Source organism: Trichomycterus rosablanca, chromosome 14 (assembly GCF_030014385.1).
Source record: "Trichomycterus rosablanca isolate fTriRos1 chromosome 14, fTriRos1.hap1, whole genome shotgun sequence".
NCBI classification, from domain to species: Eukaryota; Metazoa; Chordata; class Actinopteri; order Siluriformes; family Trichomycteridae; genus Trichomycterus; species Trichomycterus rosablanca.
Genome location: NC_086001.1, coordinates 25,135,357 through 25,155,736, shown reverse-complemented (window position 1 = coordinate 25,155,736; position 20,380 = coordinate 25,135,357). Strand labels below are relative to the sequence as shown.

Below are 20,380 nucleotides of genomic sequence, written 5' to 3'. Positions count from 1 at the left end.
TTCTATTCATCACTAACAAACACCAAACAACATCATACTGCAAATCTCATAACTCAACACAAGTCAAGGTAGTAGTTTAAAAGTGACAGTAAGTCTGTGTTTGTTTCTGTTACTTATTCTGAATTGTGTTTGTTTGTAAACCATGAATTAGTTCTTAATCTGGTCGTGATGTTAGTGAATTAAACCTACATCTCTCTGATGGTCTGACCGATGAGCTGTCTGTTCTAACGTGCTGCTTAAGCCTGGCTAGCTCAGTCGGTAGAGCATGAGACTCTTAATCTCAGGGTCGTGGGTTCGAGCCCCACGTTGGGCGAGTGTCTTCATTTAACATCTACGGAAACCAAAAGGACGTTCTTCCACTTTGGACAGCCGGTCTCCAGTGACTTATCAGGTGGATGTTTGTGCTTGTAGGACTGTTGTTTACTGGATGTTTTCAGTTACTTATTTCCACTATTCTGTGGAGCTACACATTGTTGTTGTGTCTCATATCCGATGATCAACAGGCAGGTTGTGCAATAAAAGACACTCGTCCCTGGGTGGGCTCGAACCACCAACCTTTCGGTTAACAGCCGAACGCGCTAACCGATTGTGCCACAGAGACACACGCAGAGATGTTTCATTGGACAGTACACATGAGTCACATGACTTGCTAACTTTTACAGAAGGGCAATTAAGTTTGGTAAATTGAAATAATGGCATGTTTCTGACCTGTATGAGAGGGGCAGTAAAAAGATCTCACACTTGTCAGAGACAACGTCTGAAGCCCAGGTTAATAGGACCTGCTAGTTAGAGAAGGATCACTTGTTTGTTAGTTTAAGTCCAAAAGTGGGTGTGGCCCATACAGGGATCTAACCCGCGACCTTGGCGTTATTAGCACCACGCTCTAAGCAACTGAGCTAACCAGCCAGTTAATCTACACTGTTTATCTATACTCTTTAGATCTTTGTACATAATTCTACACTAACTTCATGCAAGCAGCTGCATGGCAGCACAAAAACCATTAAAGATTCTGCACACTTTCAGTGAAGATCTGCAGAAATGAGCGGCTCCTAAACTGAATTTGGTTGTTATTGCACCAGAAATGCAGCAGTTTCGTGTTATTTTAATGATCCGAGATCTCCGTCCTATTTGAGACCATGCATTAATGCAGTAGGTCAGTATGCTCTCCACAGAGCAGTGGTAGAATGCCACCAAAAGCTCCATGTTCAGGTTGGTTTTCCTAAGTGTTTTCAGGTGGTGTTTGTGGTCCAAGTGAGGTCCTCTATGATGTGGTTCCCAGAAACTTGAAGCTGGAGACTCTTTCCACTTCTTCTCCTTTGATGTTTAAGGGAGTGAGGTTTTCATGGACATGCTGAAGATTTTACTGGTGGGCACAGTCTCTGAGTTTTCTTCCTGGGATCCCATCAGGCCCTGCAGCCTTTCTGACATTCACAGATCTAAGGGTTCGTCTGTACAGTAAGAGAGTGCTCACTGGTAGCTGGTGTGGTTACAGCAGCTGGATCCATCCCTTGTGCATCAAAGCGGGCAAAGAAATTATTTAGATCCTCTGCCAGCGAGACGCTGTTAGCTGTTTGAAGATCTTTGCTCTGCTCTGTATCCTCTAGTGATGTTGGAATAGACACAGCACCAGGTATTATATAGAAGCACACGCCCTCTCTGTGACTCTCTGTCTTTGTTTCTGTCTTTCTGGTGGATTGAGCAGCCTACTAATTCAATAGCTGCATCTGGCACATCTGGATTAAGCTAAGATTTTGTGATTATCATCATACACGTTTTCTGTATAGAAGTTGGCGATGTTAAACTTAGTCTCAGTTCATCCATCGTTTGAAAGCGACCTGAGGTTCGTGACAAACAGACTTGTTAGCGGTAGTTTGTAAGGGGCTCTTTAGCCTTGCTAAGATACCGGACCGGCATCTTCGTTTTTGTCGTCTCTTCCTCCGCCGTCTTCGTCACCTTTCGTTGGGTGTGGTCTCAAGTTCGTCTCGGCTGTAGGAGAGGAGACTTAATGAGTGAATTCAGTTTAAATATTAATTAAAAAAAACTTACCCATGATGATTTACCAGGTCGTTTGTTACAGTTTCCTTTCCAGTCGTACCTCCACAAAAACCAAAACACTCAATCTGTAAAAGAAAGACACGTGCATGAATGTGATGAGGTTCTAAGATCTCTGAATATAATCCTGATCATCTCTAATGAACCCAAATGTAATTCATACTCCACATTCACTGCACTATACTGCACACCCAACATACTGACACTCACTGTCACCCTTATACTGCACCTCTATCTGTTACTGCACCACAGTCAGTATACATACTGTAACCAAATTTATTCAGGTACTGTACACCACACACACACACACATTTTCTAATGTTGTGCTCACTAATAAAAGTCAAAACGTTTTAAGGGTTTTTTTCTGCTCTTAAACATAGTAGAGGGCCACCTAAGAACACACCAGGGTTGGGTAAATTGTCAAAGTGCATCTTTTACAGGGACTATAACAAAGTACATACATAACACATAAAAAACAGTTTAACGTAGAAAGCACTTACTAGTCTAGAGGTTCATGTCAAAGTGTCTGAACTGAGATTCGATGGCAAGTGGAGCAGTGAAATCCTCAATTTGTTTTGGATCATTTTTTCCAAGTGCATTTGTGATGGACCTGAGTAGGTCGAGCTTTTCATTATGTTGTTGTAGCAGCAGCTCTAATACAGTCAAAATTTCTCTCTCCATTACTGTTAGTAAAATATCATTTACAATATTCAGTTTCTAAATACACACACACACAAACACACACACATCTTGTACACACGTAATACACACACATCAGTACACAATCACACGTCATACACAGGTATGAGGTGTCAATACCAGGGTGTGTCATGGTATGGGGGTGTGTCAGTACCAGGGTGTGTCATAGTATGGGGTGTGTCAGTACCAGGGTGTGTCATGGTATGGGGGTGTGTCAGTACAAGTACCAGGGTGTGTCATGGTATGGGGGTGTGTCAGTACCAGTACCAGGGTGTGTCATGGTATGGGGGTGTGTCAGTACCAGGGTGTATCATGGTATGGGGGTGTGTCAGTACCAACAAACCACTCTGGACAGGTTGCCAGACAAACGTAAACAAACACACTTATACCTAGGGTACTCCGTTACCCCCAGGACATGGGGAGAACATGCAAACTTCACCCGGGAATCGAACCCAGGATCCTACAGAAGCCGTCCCACAGTGGAAATCAAGTCAGTATATGTGCAGTCACATAAATCCAGCCATGCCCATATATGGTAAAGGTAAATTCACTCTGCTCCCTCGGAACGCTGTGACATCACAATGTGGACCTGTGCTCTTCAGGAGCAGCATTTTGATTTTCTCCTCATTTACGATGGCTGCTTCTCTGAGACAGAGACAGGTTTCTGCGTGTGCTGTGTTGCGGGGCGCCTCCCCGGGCGTCCTCCGGGGGCGACCCAGGTCACGGGGGCGGCGCGGAGGATGAGGAAGCACTCCTGATGGAGGGGTTTCTGTTTAAGAGGACCAGGAGTGTGTTTAAAACCTGGAACAGGTCTGTACACTGATGCTTAGTGTATATATTAGGATTTATATATATATATATACACACTCAATATTATATTTATACACTCAATATTATATATATATATAAACGATGCGTTTGATCTCTGCAGGCGGTGGTTCATCATACACAACAATCAGCTTCTCTACAAGAAGAGGTTTAAGGTAGGTCACATGACTTTACATGATCTAAATCAGCTCTCTCCTGGACCCATAATGCACCCTCATCTTTTGGGCACATCACAGCAGAGGTCGACTTCTGTGCCGGGCTGTGTCCCACACCGCCCCGTCATGTTTAAGTCTGGGACGATTTCACCGGCGTTTATATCATTGACTGTATTAATAAGAAGGTTTTATGTTCTATTCCCCCAGCGTGACTTCACGGTGCTGGCTGAAGACCTGCAGCGCTGTTCGGTCCAGAGCTGCGAGGACACCGGGCGACGCTTCTGCTTCCGTGTGGTCACGCCCACAAAGTAAGTCCAGATCTATAATCATCAGAGACAGACAGACAGACAGATGATCAATAGACAGACAGACAGGTAGATAGACAGACTATTTATCTATCTGTCTATCCATCTGTCTGTCTGAATGTCTGTCTATCTATCTGTTTATCTATCTAATCAAACTGTCTATCTGTCTGCATCCTATATAATCTGTATCTATCACCGTGTGTATACAGGAGCTGTACGTTCCAGGCCGACTGTGAGGCAGGAATCAGACGGGTACGAGAATGATTCAGAATCAGGGTTCACACCCACTTTAATGATTAAAGCTAGCATGGCTGAGAGTCAGGTGAGCATGTGCTGTGTATCAGGACTTTCTAACCTGAGTAATTTAATCACTGAAAGTAAGAATATCACCCTGTTCTTCTGCCATCTTTAATTCTGGCTTCATTTCACCTAATGAACGTGGCATCATCTTTATAAATGCTTACAATCAATTTTATCAATAAAATTTTGTCAATTTTGTCAAGAAAAAATAGAACTGCTGTGTAATTTAGTGAATTCTTGCACTGCACATGGCAGAGGACTAAAAGAAATTAAGACCATGTAGAATAAAAGTATGAGGAAAGTATGAGGTTAAAAGCATCAGCTTTTATTTATTCTTAAAAGAAAAATACATGAACCTCAGTCATCTCACACGAAGATCTGTTCTGCTCAACAACAGTAAAGCTCTCCATCGTTTCTGTGTGGCAGCTCCATAACTGAAGGGCTGTCAGTGTAGAATCGGGTATGTGGGTATATGCCCTGCCCTTTGTACACAGGCCGGTTAGCTCAGTTGGTTAGAGCGTGGTGCTAATAACACCAAGGTCGCGGGTTCGATCACCGTATGGGCCACACCCACTTTTGGACTTAAACTAACAAACAAGTGAGGTCAAGAGTACCTGCTAGTTAGAGAAGGCCAGAGAAGGCTGGCCAAAAGTGACCAAACCCCTGGCCCTTTTGCCCAATTAGTTAGGTAAAGATTAAAACAGACAAGGGTGAAAGCAGGTTAAAAACTATGGTCAAGTGTGTTTTTCTAAAGCCGATGGCTTTAAGAACGGTCACTATCAAGCTGGCGTTCTGCTTGTTACTCTTGAACTTTAAGAATGTCCTCAGCTTCCAGTTGTTACTTTTGCACAAGAATGTTTTTTCAACTTTCTGCCAGTTACCTAGAGAGGTGCGATGGCCAAGTGGTAAGGCGTCGGTCTCGTAAACCGAAGATCACGGGTTCAATCCCCGTTCGTGCCTTTAACATGCATGTGCTCATTTTAAAACATGACCAATATGCTCTAGTTCACATTCCCTCTAGGCTAATTTAAGAAATACAACTCTTTTCCTAATTTCCCTTGCAGGTCTTATTTACCACATTAATGCTGTGCTTCCACACCAGCACATTTCCTCTACATAGGGATGGCAGCTTGGAGGTACTGCATGCCATGCCTGTGTGAGCTCCAGAGTGTCACAATCCCTTGAAATATCCAGGTACTTAGTCAGACTCAATCACAAGCCCGTTTTAAACTTCACCCAGCTGACTGAGCAAAGGTACAGGAGTTGATGAATTTTGGATTGGACTTTCTATTGGCTTGCATGACATTATGGAGCTTGTTAACCGAGTGTTTAATGTCTTTTGGAGCCAACCGGTTCAGAGAGCCAGTTCTTAACAGCTACCACAGAAGACTATGCAAGTGTGCTGTTAAATCTGCAATCCCTCACTTGACAGAGGCTAGAGATTCCTGCTCCTGGTTCTGCTTCTCTTTTTGCAAAGACTCTCGTACCCATTGGAGGTTTACAGTGGTGTATAGTAACGAAGTAATAATACTTCGTTAACAGTACCTAAGTAGTTTTTGGGAGTATCTGTACTTTACTGGAGTATAAAAAAATTCGGCAACTTTCACTTTTACTCCACTACATTTCCTAAAGAAATTGTGTACTTTTACTCCGATACATTTGCTGTATGCGAATTCGTTACTCGTTACTACAAAAAAAAACGACAAGAATTTTTTAGTTAAACAATGTGAGATGTGTGACAGACTGCAGCAGGTTTGGCGAATCTGCGCTTGTAAATTACATCAGCGGTTAAACACATTAATGCGCAGATGCAAACGTTTTGTAAAAGTGCATCGTTCACTCAAAGATACGGAATAATCGTCATTTCAGAATCTCCCCGTCTAACACACTGATGTAAGTTAGGAATGATTAACAAAGTAAAGCCACAGCACCATTGTTTTTATTATTATTATTATTAGCATTAACATTGTTCAGATATCTAGCTACCGATTACATTCGAACCACAAATAAAACGTTTCACTACATTAGTTTGTAATTAATTCAGTGCAGACATGATGTCCCATCATTTTTAAAAACTCACCTACGGACAAATATTTCCTCAGATAACTTCTGTATTATACTGACAGAGGAAACATTCATGGTGCTGAGGAACATGCAGCACATCTTTAACCCTTTAATGGTCTCAACAAGAACTTAACTTTCAAAATTTTATGGATGATTTTTCAGCTGCTGCTTCAGGTTTACACATAAGTTAGAAATGGTGTTTTCTTAAAGTAAGAATATCAATGTTTTTTACGTTTAACACACGCCAATCAGGGAGTTGATACAGCCCATAAAAGATTATTTGAATACAGCTTATTTTACCCAGCTATTTAGATTATACTAATGGTTGAACAGATCATTAAAGGGTTAAAAGTGCCACACGTTTAGTTAAACTTGCTTGAGTTTTGCTTTTAAATTAATTCTGCCAAAATTCAATTGTTTTAGGTTATTGGGATATATATAGTATCTATAACTTCAATGTACTACCCAAATAAAAAAAAATAAAACAGTATAGAAAATGCAAATAAAATAGATGCAGTGTTTTTTACATTTACATCGACTCTTATTCCATCTTTTATGAACCCAAAATATTTCATGTTTTGTCTGGTCAACTTCATTCTTAACATACACATACATGCATTTTAAGCTACAACACATTCAAAAAAAAGTTGGAACAGGGCAATTTAGTCCTCGTAATAAGGTTAAAAACAACTAAATAATGACGTGATTTCAAATAGGTGATGTGAACAGCTGATTATAATCACAAATTGGCACAGATCATGTTCAGATGGAAGGAAGAAAAAAGCTTGTTAAGGTGGTTTACAGGCTTAAAAGAACAATCTTATATTTTTCTAAATGACCGCTTCAGTTTATACTAACAGCATTTACTTTTACTTCTACTTTTAATACTTAAGCGCATTTAATATCAAATTACTTTTAATACTTAAGTACATTAAACATCAGATACTTTTAGACTTTTACTCAAGTAATATTTTAAAAGGTGACTTTTACTTCTATCTAAGTAAATTTCTGGTAAGATACTTGTACTTTTACTCAAGTATGGCCTTCAGGTACTTTATACACCACTGGAGGTTTACCCTAGGAAGCACAAGTCGGGGATGTAGCTCAGTGGTAGGGCGCATGCTTTGCATGTATGAGGTCCTGGGTTCAAACCCCAGCGTCTCCATTCAAAAGTTTTAAATTAGGGACCATGTCTTACCTGTCGGTCTTATTCTCTACAGTAGCGCTATCGAGCCACAGCAATCCCACCATGTTACAAAAGGGGATGTAGCTCAGTGGTAGAGCGCATGCTTTCCATGTATGAGGCCCAGGGTTCAATCCCCAGCATCTCCATTCAGAAGCTTTTAATTAGGGACCATGTCTTGCCTGTCGGTCTTATTCTCTACAATAGAGCTATAGAGCCACAGCAATCCTGCCATGTCAGAAAAGGGGATGTAGCTCAGTGGTAGAACGCTTGCTTTGCATGTATGAGGCCCAGGGTTCAATCCCCTGCATCTCCAGTAGCTTGTTGTTTCACTCTGCTAGAAAAAAGCTTCAAGTGTGCTTCTGAAGCCGATGGATTTAAGAATAATCACTGTCAAGCTGGCGTTCTGCTTGTTACTCTTGGACTTCAAGAATGTCCTCAGCTTCCAGTTGTTACTTTTGCACAAGAATGTTTTTTCAACTTTTTGCCAGCTAACTAGAAAGGCACGATGGCCAAGTGGTAAGGCGTCGGTCTCGTAAACCGAAGATCACGAGTTCAATCCCCGTTCGTGCCTTTAACATGCATGCTCTCATTTTAAAACATGACCAACATGCTCTAGTTCACATTCCCTCTAGGCTAATTTAAGAATCACAACTCATTTCCTAATTTCCCTTGCAGGAAATGTATTAATTAATTTACCACATTAATGCTGTGCTTCCACACCAGCACATTTCCTCTACATAGGGATGGCAGCCTAGAGGTACTGCATGCCGTACCTGTATGAGCTCCAGGGTGTCACAATCCCTTTAAATATCCAGGTACTTAGTCAGACTCAATCACAAGCTTGTTTTAAACTTCACCCAGCTGACTGAGCAAAGGTACAGAAGTTAGATGAATTTTGGATGGGCCTTTCTATTGGCTTGCATGACATGATGGAGCTTGTTAACCGAGTGTTTAATGTCCTTTGGAGCCAACCGGTTCAGAGAGCCAGTTCTTAACCGCTACCACAGAAGACTATGCAAGTGTGCTGTTAAATCTGCAATCCCTCACTTGATAGAGGTTAGAGATTCTTGCTCCTAGTTCTGCTTCTCTTTTTGCAAAGACTCTCATACCCGTTGGAGGTTTACCTTGGGAAGCCCAAGTCGGGGATGTAGCTCAGTGGTAGAGTGCATGCTTTGCATGTATGAGGTCCTGGGTTCAAGCCCCAGCATCTCCATTCAAAAGCTTTTTAATTAGGGACCATGTCTTACCTGCTGGTCTTATTCTCTACAATAGAGCTATAGAGCCACAGCAATCCTACCTTGTCAGAAAAGGGGATGTAGCTCAGTGGTAGCGCGCATGCTTTACATGGATGAGGTCCAGGGTTCAATCTCCTGCATCTCCAGGTTGTTGTTTCACTCACTTGAAACAAACTTCAAGTTTGCTTCCACACCCGATAGCTTTAAGAATTAGCACTTTCAAGCACACATTCCAGTGCTTACTCGTGCACAGGGACGTTTTTCTGTGTGTGACCTTTCTTTGCTGTGCTGCCATGGCCATGGGCTAAGGCGTCGCTCTAGGAAACCAAAGCTCACGGCTCATTCCCAGAGTGTGTTTAATTCGTGCTTTGTTTTTGAAGTCACAGACAAAACGCTCCTTGAAACAAACACTTGGCCGTGAAAGACCCAATCACAAGTGTTTTCTGTTGTAAACTTTACCTGGCTAAAAAGATCAACGGCTATAGGACAGCACAAGAGAACTTACCTAACACATCAAAGCTGTAATTCCACAGCAGCATCTTACTGCTACACAGGGATTGTAGCTTAGATTAAACCGTTCAAATATCCGGGTAGTTGTTCCAGACCCATTCACAAATCAGTTTTAATCTTTACCTAACTAATTGGGCAAAAGGGCCAGGGGTTTGGTTATTTTTGGCCAGCCTTTCTATTTGCTTTATTGACACGGTGCAGCTTGTTAACTGAGTGTTTAATGGTGTTTGGAGCCAACTGGCTTGCAGAGCCAATTCTTAACAGCTACCACAGATTACTCTGCAAGTGTGCCTTTAAATTTTCAATCCCCTGCCTGCTAGAGGCTAAAGATACCTAGTCATGGGTCTCTTTTTGTTTTTGCAAAGAGTCCTGTACCTGTTGCATTGGCGCCAGTTCCGGGGGACGTAGCTCAGTGGTAGAGCGCATGCTTTGCATGTATGAGGCTCAGGGTTCAAGCCCCTGCATCTCCAGTAGCTTGATGTTTCACTCTGCTAGAAAAAAGCTTCAAGTGTGCTTCTACACTGCAAAAAATCACCTTCAGAAAACAAGAAAAATAAAAGCAAATCAACACAAAAGGTGCTTAAATCAAGCAAAATTATCTGCCAGTATAGTGAGAAAATTTATCTTAGCAAGATTTCCTAAAACAAGAAAAAAAAATCTTGTGCTATAAATTATCTTATAATCTTAAAATTAGTAAGAAATTACTTGATTTAAGGCATTATGGCTAGATTTGAGTAACACTCATTTGCTCTAATTTCATATTAATAATCCAAAAACTAGCATAATCAGCTAAACTAGCATATTAATCTTGTTTTAAGCATTTTCATAAAACCTTATTTGGTAAAGAATTTCTTGAAATTAGAATGCTTGGACATATTTTTAGCTAAAATGGCTTTAAAATGTTCTTAAATTAACACTTTAAAGCTTAAAATAAGATCAACTCCAGAAAATAGTTCTCAAAATAAGAAATGAACAATTAAAAACCCTCACATTGTTATAATTATTATTAGTAAAACTTCTTAAAATAAGCAATAATACATAGGTTTTTGCATCACACTAAATGCCTTAAAACCAGTCAGAAAATATGAAAATGAGAGCATTTTAATCATGACATAAGCGTTAAAAATTCAGTTTCCATGCACAAAAGAAAGACATAGAGACTCAATACTACAACCCCTGGCAAAAATTATGGAATCACCACTCTTGGAAGATGTTCTGTCAATTGTTTAATTTTGTAGAAAAAAAATAAATCACAGACATGCCACAAAACTATCATTCTTCAAAATGTCAACCTTCTGGCATTAAGAAACAATAAAAAAAAGAAACAAATATAATAGTTGTGGTCAGTCACAATTGCTTTTTTTAGATCAAGTAGAGGAAAAAAATATGGAATCACTCAAATCTGAGGAAAAAATTATGGAATCACTCTGTAATTTGCAGTTTAAAAACAAAACATCTGCAGCAGATTAGATTTGCTAATTATTCTTCAGTTTAAAAAGAGTGCTTACACCTCAGAGAGCTGTTGCACAAAGCAGATTGTCATGAATCATGGTTCCAACACAAGATATGTCAGTTGAAACAAATGAGAGGATTATAAAACTCCTTCAAGAAGATAAATCATTGTGGAATGTCGCAAAAGATGTTGGTTGTTCCCAGTAAGCTGTGTTTAAAATCTGGACCAAGTACAAACAAAATGGGAAGGTTGTAAAAGGGAAGCATACTGGTAGACCAAGTAAGACATCAAAGCATCAAGATAGAAAACTTAAAGCAATATGTCTTGAAAACAGAAAATGCACAACAAAACAAATGAGAAACAAGTGGCCGGAAAGTGGAGTCAATGTCTGTGACTGAACTGTAAGAAATCACCTAAAAGAAATGGGATTTACATACAGAAAAGCCAAACAAAAGCCATCATTAACACCTAAAAAGAAAAGAACAAGGTTAAAGTAGGCTAAAGAAAAGCAATCGTGTACTGTGGGTGACTGGATAAAAGTGATCTTCAGTGATGAATCACGAATCTGCATTGGGCAAGGTGATGATGCTGGAACTTTTGTTTGGTGTCTGTCCAATGAAATTTATGAAGATAACTGCCTAAAGAAAACATGTTAATTTCCACAGTTGTTGATGATATGGGCCTGCATGTCGGGTAAAGGCACAGGGGAGATGGTCTTCAATAAATGCCAAAGTCCACATTGAAATTTTGGACGCTTTTCTTATTCCATCAGTTGAAAGGATGTTTGGTGATGATGACTTCATTTTTCAAGATGATAATGCATCTTGCCATAGGGCAAAGGACGTGAAAACTTTCCTTCAAGAAAACATATAATGTCAATGGCATGGCCTGCAAATAGTCCGGATCTCAATCCATTTGAAAATCTCTGGTGGAAATTGAAGAAAATGGTCAATGACAAGGTTCCAACCTGCAAAGCTGATCTGGCAACAGCAAGAGACAGTTGAAGGCAGATTGATGAAGAATACTGTTTGTCATTAGTTAACTCCATGCCTCAGAGAGTTTAAACCATTATAAAAGCCAGAGGTGGTGCAACAAAGTAATAATGGTGCAGTGTTTTCTAATGATTCCATATTTTTTTCCTCTACTTGATCTAAAAAAAAGCAATTGTGACTGACCACAACTATTATATTTGTTTCTTTTTTTATTGTTTCTTAATGCCAGAGGGTTGACAGTTTGAGAAATGATAGTTTTGTGGCATGTCTGTGATTTTTTTTTTTTCTACAAAATTAAACATTTGAAAGAACATCTTCCAAGAGTGGTGATTCCATAACTTTTGCCAGGGGTTGTAGTCTCTCTCATTTAAGTCTATTTGTAAGACTGCATTGCTAGTAATCTGAGACTGTATTTTATACTCAAATTAAAACATCATACACCAAGTCCGTTTATCAAAAATACAACAGAAAATCTGAATTTTGCTATCAATTTTATTAACTTTAATAAGTGTGCCATCATGGCAGCTTGATATGAATACATTACAAGTGTGCAAACAAGGCAGATTTATCCAAATACACAACAAGCATGTTCAGGCCGCTTCTGAGAATTCTATTAAAACATGTAAATCTTAGATGTCAAGGTTTTCCAATAACAATGTCCCTACGTCTACAACATTAACAACATTGCTTGGTCTTCATATACCATCTTTAAACATAAAAAAATAATAATAAAAAGGGTCTTCAATCTGGACCTGACTTGCAGCGCGTAATAGTACGCCATGACATACAGAACACCTTGGTGCAGCAGGCCTTCGGGGAATGTTGTCACTGGGTTCTTCCCAACACTGATCATGCAGTTATCCTGGTCAGTTAGAAGCAGGGGGTTGATAGACGGCATCTGCTAAGAAAAGCAGCAGCGTTTTCAGAGGGCTGAAAAAACAGAAACCAAAGGTACTATAAACCACAGACATGAACAGAACAAACTATATTCAGGATTTAAATAACAACTTAAAGTTTCTTTGCAAGCAGTTTAGTGAACTATCTAAACAACAAATAAATAACAGTTGACAATACTTACCATGAGAATATGAAACAGAGCCTCACTTGGCTGTCCCAGTTTCTTTAGTGGTGCAACTCCTGATGGGAAGAGTGCTGGAAGGCCGTTCAAAATCTCAATGGACTGTAGCACTATTTAAAGAAAAGCAATGCCTTACTGAAATTGAAATCACTTTTAAAATCAATTTTTTCCCTTCCAGAATGTTTACAATATGTCATATCTAATTCACTTAATCTTTGCCTGGCCACACCACAGGATTTACAATAATTACACATTTATTTTACCTTTAGCCACCGAAACCACCAGACTTCAACATCTACCCAGAATAAAACAGACACCACCAAACGTGTACAAAGTTCTAGACCAACCTGAGAGCTCACAACATTTCTCATGAACAGACATGACTTTAGACGGGGCTTCAGACTACCGCTTGTTGAGGATGATAAAAATAGCACATGGGATATTTTACTGATTACTGATAAACTGTTTTGCTTCAGGGTCGAGTGGCAAATAAAGACTTAACACTTAACATCTATAAAACAATCATTTACTAATAAAGCAGTATTTCATCCAGAAATTATTTTAAATCACTTTTATTTCATCAAGTTTTTACTGCAAGCATAACACAAATTTCTATCTTTAATGAGAATGTATTGTAGCATCAAGCTAACAGACAAAGTTTCTAACAAACATTTAAGTAACATTTCCTGTTAGAGACTCTCTGTAATCTGGTCAACCTTCTAAGTGCTATTCACAAACAACAATCTAATGTTTGTGTTCAGTGATTAGCCAATTTAGTGATTTTCAAACTTAAATTAGGCTCCAGGGAACAAAAAATATGTTTGTGATATTCTTCTTTCAGCCATAAATGTTAATAATTGTTTATAATTACTGTTTGCTAGCTATTTACATCGATTAACCATAACATTAACACCAACTCCTTGTATCTACACTCATTGTCTATTTTATCAGCTCCACTTACTATACTGGAGTACTTTTCTAGTTCTACAATTACTGACTGTAGTCCATCAGTTTCTCTGCATACTTTGTTAGCCATCTTCCATCCTGTTCTTCAATGGTCAGGACCAACACAGAGCAGGTATTAATTCACTGAAGGATTGTCTCAGCACTGCAGTGACTGACATGGTGGTGGTGTTTTAGTGTGAGTTGAACTAGTACAAGTGGATCAGACACAGCAGTGCTGCTGGAGTTTTTAAAAACATTGTGTCCACTCTACAGACACTCCTACCTTGTTGGTCCACCTTGTAGATGTAAAGTCTGAGATGTTCGCTCATTTCTTGCTGCAGTTTGTGTTGGTCATGCACTAGTCCTTCATTAGTGGTCACAGGATGCTGCCCAAAGGACGTTGTTGGCTGGTGGACTGCTTAAAAACTCAATTAGCACTGCTGTCTTATCCACTCATATCAGTGCAACACACACCAACACACCACCATCACATCAGTGTCACTGCAGTGCTGAGAATAATCCACCACCCAAAGAAAACCTGCTCTGTGTTGATACTCTGGGGGTCCTGAAGAACAGGATGGAAGAGGGATAAAGCATGCAGAGAAACTGATGGACTACAGACTGTAATGGTAGAACTACAAAGTACTCCAGTATGATAAGTGGAGCTGATAAAATAGACAATGAGTGATTAAGGTGGTGTTGATGTTACGGCTGATGTGTGTATGATGCCCATTACAATGCATGCTGGTTACAATGCATTCTGAGCAACAATATTACAGTATTTACATATAATTGTAAGAGTTATTACAAAAAAACCTAACTACAATATTAAATTACATTGATGTGTTTTCACAGAGAACTCAGCAACACCAGCAGCCTTATCCTCTGCCTACACCTTCTCTCATACACCGAGAGGATCTGGTAGGGGTGGTGGTACAGGTTTGCTCCTGACCAGGAAATGGCAATTCACTACTGTGAATGTTTCTCACCTTAACATTTCATCTTTTGAATTTCATGCTATTACTGTTACTTTTCCGATTACTCTTCATATCATTGTTATTTACAGACCACCTGGCTCATTGGGAGACTTCATAGAAGAGCTGGATGTTCTTCTGAGTTTCTTTCCTTCAGATGGAACTCCTCTGACTCTTCTTGGTGACTTTAATCTCCCTACACTTCAGTCATCCTGTCTTCTTCCTCTTCTTTCATCTTTCGACCTCCTCTTTAACCACAGCCCTCCGACACACAAAGGAGGCAATCTTCTGGACCTGGTCTTCAGCCGTCCAGCTTCTGTTCTGGACCTCACTGTCACCCCACTCCACCTCTCTGACCATCACTTTGTGTCCTTCTCTCTCTGTCTCCCAACTCTTCCTACCTCCAACCACACTTTCACCCTTACAACACGCCCCAATCTTCACTCTTTATCTTCCTCCCTGCTAATCTCCAACATCCTAACTTATAATAATAATAATAAGTTACACTTATATAGCGCCTTTCACAAAACCCAAGGTCGCTTAACAATTAATAATACAAAGAACAGATAAATGACAACAACAATATTTGTGCAGAACATGATAGCCACGGAGCTAACAGCCCGGTTCAGGAGAGTAGAATAGTCGCGGTGCTAACAGCCAGGATCAGCAGAGCACAATAGCAGAGGTGCTAACAGCCTGATACAGCCAAGTAGAGTAGAATAGCCGCGGTGCTAACAACCAGGATCAGCATAGTAGAATAGCCGTGGTGCTAACAGCCAGGATCAGCAGAGCACGATAGCAGCGGTGCTAACAGCCAGGTTCAGCAGAGCACGATAGCCACAGAGCTAACAGCCCGGTTCAGCAGAGTAGAGTAGCCGCGGTGCTAACAGCCAGTATCAGCAGAGTAGAATAGCCGCAGTGCTAACAGCCAGGATCAGCAGAGTAGAATAGCCGCAGTGCTAACAGCCAGGTTCAGCAGAGCACGACAGCAGCGGTGCTAACAGCCAGGATCAGCAGAGTAGAGTAGCCGCGGTGCTAACAGCCAGGTTCAGCAGAGCACGATAGCAGCGGTGCTAACAGCCAGGATCGGCAGAGTAGAATAGCCTCAGTGCTAACAGCCAGGTTCAGCAGAGCACGATAGCAGCGGTGCTAACAGCCAGGTTCTGCAGAGTAGAATAGCCTCAGTGCTAACAGCCAGGTTCAGCAGAGCACGATAGCAGCGGTGCTAACAGCCAGGTTCAGCAGAGTAGAATAGCCTCAGTGCTAACAGCCAGGTTCAGCAGAGCACGATAGCAGCGGTGCTAACAGCCAGGTTCAGCAGAGTAGAATAGCCTCAGTGCGAACAGCCAGGTTCAGCAGAGCACGATAGCAGCGGTGCTAACAGCCAGGTTCAGCAGAGTAGAATAGCCTAAGTGCTAACAGCCAGGTTCAGCAGAGCACGATAGCAGCGGTGCTAACAGCCAGGTTCAGCAGAGTAGAACAGCCGCGTGGCAGCAACAAACACGCCAAAACAAAAACAAAAACTTAAAATTAAAACATAAACACTATAGACAAAGACAAAGACAACACAACAAACACAGTTCAGACATGGGGAGAAGCGGCAGTCAACAAAGGGACGCCAGCGTACTCTCACCCGACCATGACGCAGACATGATGCAGACTTCACTACCTAACCCTGACATGCTTGCTACCCTTCCACTCAACTCCGCAACTAATACTCTACTCTCTTCTCTTTCAACATCCCTCGATCAGCTCTGTCCTCCTACCCTCAAACGAGGTAAACCTTCTCACCCTGCTCCTTGGCTTTCAGATGCACTGCGCAGCAACAGAAGAGAATTAAGGGCAGCTGAGAGAAAGTGGAGGAAATCTAAGCTCAGTGGTGAGCTCCACTCCTACCACGATCTGCTGTCCAGGTTCTCATCCGGCGTGACTGCTGCAAAAACATCTTTTTACAAAGCCAAGCTTGAACAATCTGCTGCTGACCCACGTAAGCTTCATGCTATCTTTTCCTCTCTTCTAAACCCTCCTCCTCCTCCCCCTTCTGCCTCTCACTGATACTGACTTTTCAACATTCTTTCAGGACAAGATTGAAAAAATCAATCAATCCTTCTCTCCGACTGACCAACTTTCTACTGACCCTCAACCCACCAACACACTCACCAGCTTCACCCCACTCACCATGGATGAGGTTACACAGCTCCTCTCATCCAGCAATCCCACTACATGCGCACTTGACCCTATACCATCCACCATCCTCAAAGACATCTCACAGGACCTAATCCCCTTCATCACACCCATCATCAACAACTCCCTGACATCAGGTGTTGTCCCTACTGCTTTTAAAAAGGCTCAGGTCATTCCCCTTCTTAAGAAACCTACACTAGACACTACAGACATCAACAACTACAGACCTGTCTCACTCCTCTCTTTTCTATCCAAAATTCTTGAACGTGCTGTCTATAACCAACTATCTGCCTTTCTCACTCAGAATGACCTCCACGATCCGTACCAGTCTGGCTTCAAGGCAGCGCATTCTACGGAAACAGCTCTTGTAGCGGTTACTGAGAAGCTTCATGCAGCCAAAGCAGCCAAACTGTCATCTGTCCTTATTCTTCTTGACCTTTCTGCAGCCTTCGACACAGTGAATCACAGCATTCTCTTGTCCACTCTCTCCAACCTTGGAGTAACAGGTTCAGCATGGCAATGGATGGCCTCCTACCTGGAAGGGCGCTCCTACCAAGTGTCATGGAGGGGATCCATATCTCCCCCATGCACTCTCTCAACCGGTGTTCCTCAGGGCTCTGTACTTGGCCCACTTCTTTTCTCTATCTACACCCGCTCTCTGGGCAAGGTCATAGCCTCCCATGGCTTCTCCTACCACTCCTATGCAGATGACACTCAGCTCGTTCTGTCATTTCCTCCTTCAGACACGCAAGTCTCAGCTCGCATCTCAGCATGTCTGCAAGATATCTCACAATCTCATCATCTAAAACTTAATCCCAGCAAGACAGAGATGTTGCTCATTCCTGGAGATCAGTCTCCAACCCAGGACCTAGTCATTTCTCTTGATGACTCCCAGATCAGACCATCTGATAAGGTAAGAAGTCTTGGTGTTGTCCTTGATAACCAGCTGACATACTCTCCTCATATAGCCAACATGACAAGATCGTGCCGGTTCCTCCTGTACAACATCAGGAAGATTCATCCATTTCTCTCCAGGAAAGCTACCCAGATTCTGGTGCAATCACTTGTAATCTCACGGTTGGACTACTGCAACTCACTTCTGGCTGGAGCTCCCATGTCCACGATTAAACCCTTACAGCTCATTCAAAATGCAGCTGCCCGTCTGGTTTTTAACCAACCCAAACACTGCCACATCACCCCACTGCTGCGTTCTCTTCACTGGCTTCCTGTAGCTGCACGCATTCAGTTTAAAACACTGACGCTCGCCTACAAAGCCAAAAAAGGACCAGCCCCAAGCTACCTTCGGGGTCTAATCAAACCCCGCTCTGTACCACGCAACCTCCGAGCCTCTAGTCTCGCTCGACTTGAGCCCCCATCCAGGACTAAAGGAAGACAAGCATCAAGGCTCTTCTCTGTTCTAGCGCCGAAGTGGTGGAATGAACTTCCTCTGTCTGTCCGAACATCTGAGTCTCTTGCTGTCTTTAAAAAACTATTAAAAACCCACCTTTTTACTAAACACTTAGGCTGACTGTACTTATTTACTAACATTTTGTTCCATTCTTTTCCATTTCAAAAAAAAAAAAAAAAAAAAAAAAAAAAAAAAAAAAAAAGCCTTTTAACAGGTTTTAGCAGATTTGTGTTCTTTGACTGTTGTTTACCTAAACTTGAGAAATGAAATGTTCACTATAGAAGCACTTCTGTAAGTCGCTCTGGATAAGAGCGTCTGCTAAATGCCGAAAATGTAAATGTAAATGTAGTCTGAGGTAGGTATAATCTTTAGTGTCTCACTCCACACTCCTAAGAGATAAGATGTGTTCTCTTACTGCCAATTCTTATTCCGCACTGGTTTTCTGTGTACATGGATTTAATAAGATCATATGTTTTACCCCCTACACCACTCTCCAACATCTTATAAAACAATCCTTCATGCCAAATTGAATCAAAAGCTTTTTTTTAAATCAATAAAACATACATATTTTTCGATCAGGGTGTGTAGGGTGTAAATATGAATGGTAGTGTGGTAATTGGGTAGAAATCCAATCTGACTTTTACTTAGGACATTGTGTTCGGTATCTCTCTCTCTTCTATGTTAATTGGTTTATTTTGTGCTTCCTCTCTAGATTTCTGTGGGTTCACACTGGATCCAAACACAGTAAATAAATACCTCTGTCTGTCTGAGGAGAACAAAGTGGTGACCTACAGTAGAACATTACAGTCGTATCCTGATCATCCAGATAGATTTTATAGTTACCTCCAGGTTGTGTGTAGAGAGAGTGTGAGTGGACGCTGTTACTGGGAGGTTGAGTGGAGTGGGGTTGTTGGGGTTGATATAGCAGTGTCATATAAAAGCATCAGCAGGAAGGAACGTGGTGATGAGTGTTGGTTTGGAGATAATGATCAGTCCTGGCGTTTGTTCTGTTCTCCATCCAGATTTTTATTCTGGCACAATAACAAAGGGACTGAAATTCCCATAATGCAGAGTTCCTCTAGAATAGGAGTGTATGTGGATTATGAAGCAGGAACTCTGTCCTTCTACAGCGTCTCTGATACAATGAAGCTCCTCCACAGAGTTCAGACCACGTTCACTCAGCTCCTCTACCCGGGGTTTTATCTTTATTCAGGATCAGAAGTGAAACTGTCAGATTGAACAAATTAAATGTAAGATTTCAGCAGAGTAGAACAGCCGCGTGGCAGCAACAAACACGCCAAAACAAAAACAAAAACTTAAAATTAAAACATAAACACTATAGACAAAGACAAAGACAACACAACAAACACAGTTCAGACATGGGGAGAAGCGGCAGTCAACAAAGGGACGCCAGCGTACTCTCACCCGACCATGACGCAGACATGATGCAGACTTCACTACCTAACCCTGACATGCTTGCTACCCTTCCACTCAACTCCGCAACTAATACTCTACTCTCTTCTCTTTCAACATCCCTCGATCAGCTCTGTCCTCCTACCCTCAAACGAGGTAAACCTTCTCACCCTGCTCCTTGGCTTTCAGATGCACTGCGCAGCAACAGAAGAGAATTAAGGGCAGCTGAGAGAAAGTGGAGGAAATCTAAGCTCAGTGGTGAGCTCCACTCCTACCACGATCTGCTGTCCAGGTTCTCATCCGGCGTGACTGCTGCAAAAACATCTTTTTACAAAGCCAAGCTTGAACAATCTGCTGCTGACCCACGTAAGCTTCATGCTATCTTTTCCTCTCTTCTAAACCCTCCTCCTCCTCCCCCTTCTGCCTCTCACTGATACTGACTTTTCAACATTCTTTCAGGACAAGATTGAAAAAATCAATCAATCCTTCTCTCCGACTGACCAACTTTCTACTGACCCTCAACCCACCAACACACTCACCAGCTTCACCCCACTCACCATGGATGAGGTTACACAGCTCCTCTCATCCAGCAATCCCAC

The 20,380-nt window shown here is 41.5% G+C and overlaps 9 non-coding genes and 1 pseudogene across 9 annotated transcripts; 8 read left to right on the top strand and 2 right to left on the bottom strand.

Annotated features, from left to right (window-relative positions):
• Positions 1 to 20,380, bottom strand: part of LOC134326242 (zinc finger protein 658B-like) — a 126,583-nt pseudogene that overhangs the window by 82,395 nt on the left and 23,808 nt on the right.
• trnak-cuu (transfer RNA lysine (anticodon CUU)) lies at positions 241 to 313 on the top strand. The gene has a single exon. It is a non-coding gene; the product is annotated as a tRNA-Lys (tRNA).
• Positions 528 to 601, bottom strand: trnan-guu (transfer RNA asparagine (anticodon GUU)). Its single transcript has one exon. It is a non-coding gene; the product is annotated as a tRNA-Asn (tRNA).
• trnat-cgu (transfer RNA threonine (anticodon CGU)) lies at positions 5,228 to 5,299 on the top strand. Its single transcript has one exon. It is a non-coding gene; the product is annotated as a tRNA-Thr (tRNA).
• trnaa-ugc (transfer RNA alanine (anticodon UGC)) lies at positions 7,497 to 7,568 on the top strand. Its single transcript has one exon. It is a non-coding gene; the product is annotated as a tRNA-Ala (tRNA).
• On the top strand, positions 7,664 to 7,735 carry trnag-ucc (transfer RNA glycine (anticodon UCC)). Its single transcript has one exon. It is a non-coding gene; the product is annotated as a tRNA-Gly (tRNA).
• trnaa-ugc (transfer RNA alanine (anticodon UGC)) lies at positions 7,831 to 7,902 on the top strand. The gene has a single exon. It is a non-coding gene; the product is annotated as a tRNA-Ala (tRNA).
• Positions 8,089 to 8,160, top strand: trnat-cgu (transfer RNA threonine (anticodon CGU)). The gene has a single exon. It is a non-coding gene; the product is annotated as a tRNA-Thr (tRNA).
• Positions 8,731 to 8,802, top strand: trnaa-ugc (transfer RNA alanine (anticodon UGC)). Its single transcript has one exon. It is a non-coding gene; the product is annotated as a tRNA-Ala (tRNA).
• trnaa-ugc (transfer RNA alanine (anticodon UGC)) lies at positions 9,733 to 9,804 on the top strand. The gene has a single exon. It is a non-coding gene; the product is annotated as a tRNA-Ala (tRNA).